Source organism: Eriocheir sinensis, chromosome 18 (assembly GCF_024679095.1).
Source record: "Eriocheir sinensis breed Jianghai 21 chromosome 18, ASM2467909v1, whole genome shotgun sequence".
NCBI lineage: Eukaryota > Metazoa > Arthropoda > Malacostraca > Decapoda > Varunidae > Eriocheir > Eriocheir sinensis.
The window spans coordinates 2,517,833-2,528,607 of NC_066526.1; positions in this window are offsets into that span (position 1 = coordinate 2,517,833).

Here is a 10,775-nt window from a genome sequence, read left to right on the forward strand (position 1 = left end):
ATTCACAACTTTTAATCCAGAAATTACAAAGCAAATCAGTAATAAAAGTCAGAGCGTGCAACAACGAAGCGGCAAGGACATTGATAAAGCTGGTAGAATAAATCAGTTAATCCAGAACATAATACGCATCTGTCAACAACATAACGTGTGAAATGGAAGCTACAAAGAACGTTGATAAAGGCAAAAGCTCAGCCAAACATTAGGTCGACACAGTGGCTAAAAAATACTAATCTCCATCTCCTACAAGACAGCTGATCCAGAAAATAGTATGCTCACGTTGGTAATTATGAAGGATGATAATGAAGTTACAAAGGGCGTTTATAAAAGTAAAAACAACGAAAGATATAGGTCAGAGCGGTGGCCAAAAAAAAAATCATCTCAAATAAAACAGCTGATTCAGAACGTAATATGCCTATGTTAATACTATGAAGTGTAATAATGAAGTGAAAAAGGACGTTGATACAGTTAAAAGTCCAACCAAACACTTAGATCGGCACAGTGACTCAGAAAAAATATCTCCTTTTTTTTTTTTTACAACAAAGGAGACAGCTCAAAGGCACACACACAAAAAAAATGAAACAATAAAAAAAGCCCGCTATTCGCTGCTCCTAAAAATAATCCAAAGAGGAGGATGAAAGAGGGGTCAATTTCGGGAGGAGAGGTGTGCTGATACCTCTCCTCCCGAACAACAAGAGAGTTAATCCAGAACATGGTAAACGTACGTCAATAATAGAGTGTGATAATAAAGCGACAGAGGGCGCTGATAAAGGTAAAGGCCCGATTAAACATTCAGGACAACACTGCAGAAAAAAAAGCCTCATTCCAACAAGACAGCTGATCAAAACCGTAATACTCGCACGTCATTAATAGAAAGTGTGATCATGGAGTGACAAAGGACGCTGATAACGGTAAAAACCCAACCAAACATATAGGTCGCCAAGGTAACTAAAAAAAATCTCCATCCCAACAAGACAGGAGCAGTAAGTAGCGGGCTTTTTTTTTCGTTATTGTTTTCTTTTCTTTTCTACGCCCTTGCACTGTCTCCTCTGCTGTAAAAAAAAAAGGCAGCTGATCAAAACCGTAATACGCGTACGTCATTAATATTAAGCGTGATAATGAAGTGACAAGAAGTCCAACAAAACCTTTAGGTGTAGGCGGCGCAGCTACAGTATTCCTCAATTAACTCACGTACAACGCAATCCAATAATAGAGTGAGTGCGTGTTAGTGCGGCGGCCGGTGCGATGATAACAAGGCGAGGTGAGTTGATAGAGTTGATAGAGACAAGCCGAGCCAGTCATTGATGTCGGCACGGAACGGAGCAGAACGACACTGGCGCTCTTACTTAACGTTTACGAGGCGAATCAGAATAATGGAAAGATGGAACGCCAGAAAGTAAGGCAATGAAGCAATGAGGAACCAATGATGAGCCATTATTCCGCCCATATATTTGCATCGGCACAGCATGGAGTTTATACTAAGCGAATCATTAAATGGGAAAGATAGTGCCGCATAAATTAAGGCAATGAAACACTAGGGACCAATGATTAAGTCGAGTCCACCCAAACATTAGCATTTGAATAGCGCGAGGTTTTTCATGTCCTTCACCTTTACGCTCTTATTAAGCCAGTCAATGATACAGCGATCGCGTTAGTGAGCGTAGCAGGTGACAATCAAACAGCAGAAGCCGATGATGCAGCCAGGTGTCCAATGTTTGCATCGGCACGCCATGGAGTTTTTGATTATCCTCTCTTTACACTCTTATTACGCCAGACGATAATGCAGTGAGCGTGTTAGTGAAGCCAGGCAGGTGACAATGAAACACTAGGAACTCATAATGAAGCCAGGAGTCCAAACTTTACATCGGCACGCACTGGAGCCTCAAATTTTCCCCTCTTTACACTCTTATAGCGCCGTCGATAGTATAGATAGCGTGTTAGTGAAGCATAGCGTGTGATAATGAAGTGACGGAGAGTTTTGATAAAGGTTAGAGTCCAATGAAATCCTTATGGGTGTGTGTAGCTCAGAGAGGCGGCGGCGGTGTCGGTGGGTGGCTCAAATCTTCGTCTCTTAACACACGGTCATTGAATCCCTCCCGGCGGCTCCTTCCCACTGGTCTCCCTCTTCACACCGGCGAGTATTTTCACTTAAAACTCTCCGTCAAAAAGTTTGGCGAGTGAGAAAAGTCTTGACACCTGCCTGGCCCAGCTCGCCTCCCTTCCCTACCCACCGCGATCCATACCCTCCTCCTCTTCCCTTCCTCCATCTGTCTTCCTTCTTCTCTCCCTTCCCTGCCCACCGAGATACGTGCCCTCATCCTCCCTTCCTTCGTCTGTCCTTCTCCCTCTCCCTTTCCTCTCTATGACCTCCCTATTCATATGATTCTTTGTTCCCTTCCTTCGTCTGTCTCCCTACCGCTCGTTTTTGCATTCCCTGCCTCCACATCTACCCATCTGTCTCCCTTCATCCCTTTCCATTCCTCCCAGTCTTTCCTCTCTATCATCTCTCTCTCCTTTGGCATTACTTTCTTTCCTTTCTTCCTTCTACCATATGGCTCCCTCTTTTTCATTTACTCTCTATAATTACATCGTTGCCTTATTTTCTCTCTCGTAACCGACCAACCTAATAACCTGCTTCTTTGTCTCCCTGTAATTGCCTCCAGTTGTTTCATCTCTTCTGCCTTGCTCTCCTTTCTTCCAATACCTATTTACTTATTTACCAAGCCCCTTCTATTCCTCCCTTCGTCATTACGTTTTCTTCTCTCCCTTCTTACCATCCCTCTCTTATCTTCTCTTATTTTTTTCTTTGCTCTCCTTTTCTTCTCATCTCTTCTCTGACCTTTCCTTCCCTTCTTTACCTTCTCTTGGCTTTTCTATTCTTTTCTATTCTGTTTTGTTCTGTTTTCTTCTCTCTCTCTCTCTCTCTCTCTCTCTCTCTCTCTCTCCAACCGCCTTCTTTCCTCCCTTCCTTCCTTCCTTTCCCTCTGGCAGGCTTCGGTGTGTCTCCTAGGTCTTTGATGAACGCGAGGGGCGTGTTTTTTCTCTCTCCCTCCTCGCCTTTCTCTCCCAGCTGTATAAACGAGAGGAAAGCGTTTTTGTCTAAAGTTATGGAATGCTGTCTACGCCGCCGCCGCCTCCTCTCCCTCATCACGGTTACGCGTCCTTCGCTCTCTTTCTCCCGAAGTTTTGTTTTGTCATTTTTGTTTCCTCTTTTTTTCATTAGTTAGCATCGAAGTTTGGAATTGTAAGTGCAAATTTGGGTCTTGTGGCTAAACCTCATCCGCCTGCCTCCCTTTGTTGCGCTGGTCCCTTTGTTCTTTTTTTTTAAGTGTGTGTGTGTGTGTGTGTGTGTGTGTGTGTGTGTGTGTGTGTGTGTGTGTGTGTGTGTGTGTGTGTGTGTGTGTGTGTGTGTGTGTGTGTGTGTGTGTGTGTGTGTGTGTGTGTGTGTGTGTGTGTGTGTGTGTGTGTGTGTGTGTGTGTGTGTGTGTGTGTGTGTGTGTGTGTGTGTGTGTGTGTGTGTGTGTGTGTGTTTTATTGCAAATGTTATTTTTCTCGGTGATGCAGAGAATTGTACAAACTTTTTCTATCTAAACGAAACGAACGCATTTTTATTCATACTCGCATACATATATAACGAAAAAAAAGGACAGGATATGGACTACTTAAATATAATCCTCTTCTATTCCATTGTGTTACTTCTAATCCACATCCCCCAAAAGACAAAATATAAAAACTACGTAGACAAAAATGAGTTCCCACCTGCATTTTCTTTTACCTGTCCGCCCATCCATCACACGGGAAGGGAAGAAAGGTAGAGAAAAAAGCGATCGGGATCAGGAAAAGTTTTGGGCTGAAATGAGGCGATGCTGAGAACTGGCACAGATGGAGGAGGAGGAGGAGGAGGAGGAGGAGGAGGAGGAGGAGGGAGTAAGAAGAAGGAAGACGAGGAGTAGGGAGGGGGAAGGAGAGCGAGGGAGAAATAAGAGTAGAAAGAGGAGACGGCGGGGAAAGAAGGAAGGAGAAATGGAAAGAGGAGGAGAAGGAGAAGAAGAAGGAGAAGGAAGAAGAAGGAGAATGGGAGGAGGAGGAGGAGAATGAGGACAAGGCAGAGAAAGCAGACATAGAAGGACGAGGAGAGAAGACGGAATAGGAGGAGAAGGAGGAGGAATTGGAGTAGGGAAGAGGAGGAGAGGAAGAAGAGGAAGAGGAGGAAAGTAGGACGGTCAGTACACTCCCAGCTGTTGATAAAGCCCTGTGTGCCGGCGAGAGAATAAAGAAAACATCTGGAAACTCGACCCGTCCAGTGAGCTCGGCCATCTAGCGCTACGCGGCGCGGCAAACTGGACCAGAAGCAGCGTCGCCAGGGCAGCCTCGCGCAAGAAAGGAAAGTTGGGGTAGGCAAGAAGAGTTTAAGGAGAAAGAAAAGGCAGAAAGGATGAAGCAGTGGCAGCATAAAAGTTTGCTGCGAGGTTCTTTAAGATATCCACGTTCAGCAGACTAAGGGCACAAGGGTACCAGCTGTGAAGTTACCTAGTTCATATCTCTGTGACTCGCGTATGCACAAGAGTAGCAGAAAAGGAGAATTTGGCCAAGCACATCACAAGCGCCGTGTTGTTATTAAAGCAGCCACGCAAAGTTCAAAATAATGCTACTATAAGTGTTATTTTGTGCTATAGTTATGGTGAGGATCTTCAAAGAGAAACTAGAGCACAAAAACGCTATTGGCTCAACATTAATTTGAACTTAGAGCGGGTCTTTTAGCATCAACATGGCGCCTGTGATGAAGTTAGCCAGACTTTCCTATTCTATGGCTCTAGTATGCCTCCCCTGGGTGGTTAACCTCTCCGACCTTCACCCAATATTATCCCAAGAGGGTCCAGACACGGGCAAGTGAGGTCATCTTTGGTCATGCTTACAACACCTGCAACCACTCCTAACCACTCTGGGTCTGCCGAGGCTTTCACTAAGGAGCCGGGACGTCCTCACAAAGTTTGGCGAGGGTCTGCAGTGACACCTCAGCCACCTTCGCCTACCACCACCCGAGGCGCCTCCACTCAACCCGCTACAGCAGTCACCGCAGCAGACTAGCTCCCATTTCCTCCTCAGTGCGCCGCGCAAGGCTAGATGAGGACACAGTGCGGTGCCATCCATGGTGCGCATTACCAATAAAGCGTAAATGTGTAGTGTTGATTTAGCCGCACACAGTCATTAAGCCTTCATTTGGTAACACTGTATTATACATGTAATTATTTATCACCCAATCTCATGTACATTTTGTCATCACTAATTGCTTTCTTGCTAATAAACTATATTATTATTATTATTATTATTATTATTATTATTATTATTATTATTATTATTATTATTATTATTATTATTATTATTATTATTATTATTATTATTATTATTATTATTATTATTATTATTATTATTATTATTATTATTATTATTATTACTACTACTATTGTTGTTGTTGTTGCCATTATTATTATTATCATTACTAATAAATACAAAACAATGATCTCACAAAACGAAAAAGGAGGCAAATATAAGAGACAACGAGTCACGTGTCCTTGAAATAACTTACGAGGCACACACACACACACACACACACACACACACACACACACACACACACACACACACACACACACACACACACACACACACACACACACACACACACACACACACACACACACACACACACACACACACACACACACACACACTCCCCCACACACACACACACAAACACTCCCACACACACGCGAATACTCCCACACACACATACACCACACACACACACACACACACACACATACACATACACACACACACACACACAAACAAACAAACAAAAAGGAAAATATCAGAAAATTGTGAGTCCAAAAAATAAGAAAAGGATCCAATTATGGCCACAATAATCAATTAGTGGCTCCTGATAACAGAAAAGAGCGGCGGCGGGGCCTCGGTAATAACTCTTTCGCCGCCTCTCCCAAATAGAGCCGATAATCAATGAGTTACGAGTCCCTGGAAATAGTACAAAAAGATCGACAGGCGGCGGCAGTAACACCTTTGCTCCCCTGTTGCCTCATTAACACAGCGATCGTTACATCAGTACTCCAATAGAATAGACACAAGCGATCACACACACAAAAAACAAAACAAAAAGCGGGAAAACCATTGCGATATTTTTCTTTCATTTCATATTTCATTACTAACAAAAAAGTAACCAATTATAGTTCCTCATTAAAGCCGCGGTCGTTACATTAAGTCCCCCACAAAAATAGAAAACAACATGGAAATGCCACTGAAATAACTTCCTTTGTTCTCTTGTCAACTTACTAACGACAAATAAATCTAGTTCCTCATTAAAACATCTTATTTATTATCCCCCCTTCCCCCCCCCAAGGAAAAAAACATAGGAGGACCACTACGACCATTTTCTTCGTTCCAATATCCTTTACAAACAAGTATAAATCAATTCTAGTTCCATAACATAATAAGGATACAGCTTCACAGCGACATTTATGTCATTACTGCACAAAATTCAAAAGCTAGAAACATCACAACCACCAAAGACAACAACAACAAAACATAACACACACAGAAAGGCAACTCCGATGATTTCCTTTGTTTCCAGATATCTTACAAACAAAAAATAACCAATAGCTCACTTAAATAAGATAAAAAACAAACCACAGAACGGTAGCCATCCCCCTATTCTCCTCTCTCCTCTCTTATCCTCTACAAACAAATAATAATCAATTCTAGCTTCCTTAAATAAAATAACATCACAGCCCCAGTAATCCTTCCCCTGTTCTCCTCTTTGCTCTCTTATCTTTTACAAACAAATAATAACCAAGTCTAGCTCCCTTAGATAAAATAAAACCCCACTACGGCCACACTAACCAATCCCCCGTTCTCCTCTCTGTCTCTCTGCGATAAAAATTTTTTTTTACAATAAAGGAGACGGCTCAAGGGCAACAAAAAGTGTAGAAAAAAAGCCCGCTACACACCGCTCCCGTTCTCATTCCTCTTACGAACAAAAAAATAACCAATTCTACCTTCCTTAAATAAAACAAAACCCTCTCACGGCCCCAGAAAACACCCCCTGTTTGCCTCTCTCCTCCATCACGGGCATCATGTCTGCGGCGTACGACAGGCCCGTCAGTCAAACCAATTGGCTCCAGAGAGGTGTGCCAGCGAGACTCCCACGGCACGCAAGTCAATATTTTCTTACGGATTACCTGGAGCTCCACAATTACGGCCCTCCGACATTAGACCGAGACACACCGGGAGGAAAAGGATGGAGTGGCAGAGGAATTAAGACAGACAAGGTAAATGGGAGAACAGTAAAGTTTAGTGCTGGTAAGGAGAGGGAGAGGATGGTAGAAAAGATTATACAGAGAAAGGAAGGAAAATATAGATATGGAATGGGAGAAAAAAATGAGAAGTTAATGACAGGGAGGTAGAAAAGGAAGCAGTGACTAGAAATGGATAATAAAAGGGAAGAGAGAAGTTAAGAAATGCAGATAAGGAACAGAAATGGGATATAGAAAAGAACAAACTAAAGAGGAAATTGGATAAAGATCTTGAAAGGGAGAAAAACAGAGAAGTGAATGATAAAGAAGAAATATAAAGGACAAGTAACTAGAAAAGGAAGAGAGAAGTGAAGAAGTGCCGATGAGGAAAGGAAAAGGGAAGTAAAAAAGAAAACTAAAGAAGGAATGAGATAGAGGTCTTGAAAGGGAGAAAAAAAGAGGATATGGGAAGTAAAAAAGGAAAAGATAACTAGATAATGAACACATGGAAGGGAAGAGATAAGTGAAGAATAAGGAGTGCAGAAAAAGGTAAATGGAGGGAGGGGAGACAAATATTAAAGACAATGAAGGGAAGAGGAAGTGACGAGACGGAAAGACATAACACAATAATGGAGGACAAAGAGAGGAACAGGGGACGAGGCAGGGAATGCGGCGCGGAGTCGTGAAAAGATAAATTCCACTCCACACCGTAAACAGCGACGAGAAAATGACGCACTATATTTAGGTGGCGGTAAATAACGGAAAACAGCGTGTGATTGCAGGCGAGCTTCATTTTTTTGGGAATGGGCGGGTGGGGGGTAGGTAAGGGAACATGGACAAAAAATAAAACCTTGGAATAAAAAAGTGGACGTACAGGAAAAGGGTTCATGTAGTTTCAATGGGATACATCAACAGAGTAAGGATTATTAAGTCAAAAGCAATTAATGTCAACACTTACCCGCCATCGAGTGAGCGGTGAACCTTGTAATCGCTGACATCAACGCGCCAACTGCAAAGAACAGACACACAGAATTGTACATAAAACTAACGTGTCAACATCTTCACAACACATAAAACGTAAGTGAATGAGCAGCAAAAAAACCCAGAAGCACATTCACACAAAATAAAAACAAGTTGCAAATACAAACAAGAGAAAATTAACTTGGACAATACCACAAACGAACACTATCACATATCAGTATTATCCCCAGAGAGAGTACGTGTTATCTTGAATATTTACACAACACAAAAATATACTCGGAAAATGCCACAAACGAACACTATCACATATCAGTATTATCCCCAGAGAGAGTACGTGTTATCTTGAATATTTACACAACACAAAAATATACTCGGAAAATACCACAAACGAACACTATCACACATTAGTATTATCCCAAAAGAGAGAGTACATGTGGCCTTTCACACTTACACAACACAAAACTCTTAGCAATGAACTTTTTGATCTGATCCAAGAATCATCAAAGAACAGTCAACCTGCACCAATAATCAACCTTCCGACAGCGAGAGACACGTGCGGCGCTGTCCTCAGGTGAACTAATTGGTGACGCAGGTGTGAATTTGCTACTTGCCGCGCTAACGAGCCTTGAATATCGATGCTAATTACGAGGCTCGATTGGCGGCTCAGGACGGATTACAAACCTGGCATGACCACGGCACAACGAGGCGACAAGCGGGGCGGGAGGCTGAGGCAAGACGAAGCAGGAGGCTGAGATGAGACGAAGGAGGAGGAGGTTGAGATGAGACGAAGGAGGAGGATGTTGAGATGAGACGAAGGAAGAGGTTGAGATGAACCGAAGGAGGAGGTTGAGATGAGACGAAGGAGGAGGTTGAGATGAGACGAAGGAGGAGGTTGAGATGAGATGAAAGAGGAGGCTGAGATGAGACGAAGGAGGAGGTTGAGATGAGACGAAGGAAGAGGTTGAGATGAGACGAAGGAGGAGGTTGAGATGAGACGAAGGAAGAGGAGGTTGAGATGAGATGAAGGAGGAGACTGAGATGAGACGAAGGAGGCTGAGATGAGGCGAAAGATCAGGTGAAAGGACTTGGGTTTCTTCAATGGTCTCTTTTGAGGTCGAACTTCGGCTTTCTTAACTCAGATGTAACAGATGGCAATGAGATCAGGTGTGCTTGAGGCGTCTCTTTGCTTCGACTGCGAATTTAGGTGAAACAGAAAGAAAGAAAACATGTCTCAGGAAAAAAAAAAATCGATCATGTATTCTTATGTTATATTATACAACTCTTCATTAACTCTTCTAACATTTTCAGTTTTGTGTGTAGGTACGAAAAACAGTTGCTATATCTATGTCGTTTAAGGAAAACTGTTGACTTTATTGTTTCATGTAAATTAAATACAATAACAAAGGAATTTTGATTTTGGTGTACTTCAGATGTTTATAGCTTTTTTTTTTTTTTACGTAGAGCAAGGACTGATCGAGCTAAGGTGCGCTTGATCCCAAATAAATTTCCACTTTGCCAATTCATACCAGCGATTCAAACAACAATATGAACACATTATAATTACTGAGACAAGAGAAATCTCCTCGACAACTCTTTTTATGATTCAAACGCTGCCGCTTATCTTCCCTCCACTTCAGAGCAGAGTAAATCATTTTGTTTCAATAATTCGCCACAGGAATAAATATTCATGCAGTAAAAGGTACAATTGCCTTCATTAAACTCGAACAACACTCGCTGCTGGATAATAGGTCGCATATCATTGGCACGAATTCTTTCACCTAATTAAAACCTCCCCAAAAAACATGACCTATCAGCTAATTAATTCCCTCTACCTATTTTTATGCGCCAGGATGATATAAAACCAACATTTCCGGGCCAGATAACGTCATTATATTGGAAACGCTCCCATAACAATACCGCGCCAGGCATGCAGCCCACTTTGAGGCGGCGATTGGGCCATTAACTGATAGAGGCGACGCAAATTACACCGCGATAATATTTTCCCTCGACTTCAAAGCCCAACGCAATCATGTTTTCTAGGGACGATCACACGTGGGATATCTGTACATGTATCTCTCTGCCTCTTTCCGTTAAAAAAAAGACCCAGATAAATATAGAGAAAGAACCAGTAGCAAAAGGCGAGAGAAACATAACCCCGAAAATATAAATATGAGTCGAATAGGTCCCTAGGTGGTCATACACGCGGGCATTCCCTCTCTTTAATAAGGGCAAAGGTCGGGGTGGTAGAGGGCGATAAGACGCCACGAAGGTGCAGGTTATGGGGCGCTGAGGTGGTAGAGGCGAGGATAAAAGTAATATTAGATGCGAAGTGTTGTCAGGTGAGGATTATTTATGCATGTTTTGGGAGTTTAAAAGCTCAACACTTACATGGCCGCGATGAATAATGGATGAGGCGCGCCCTGAAAATGTTGTGATAATATTTAATTTGTTGTGACATTATATTTACCGTGAGGCGTGGCTTGATGACTA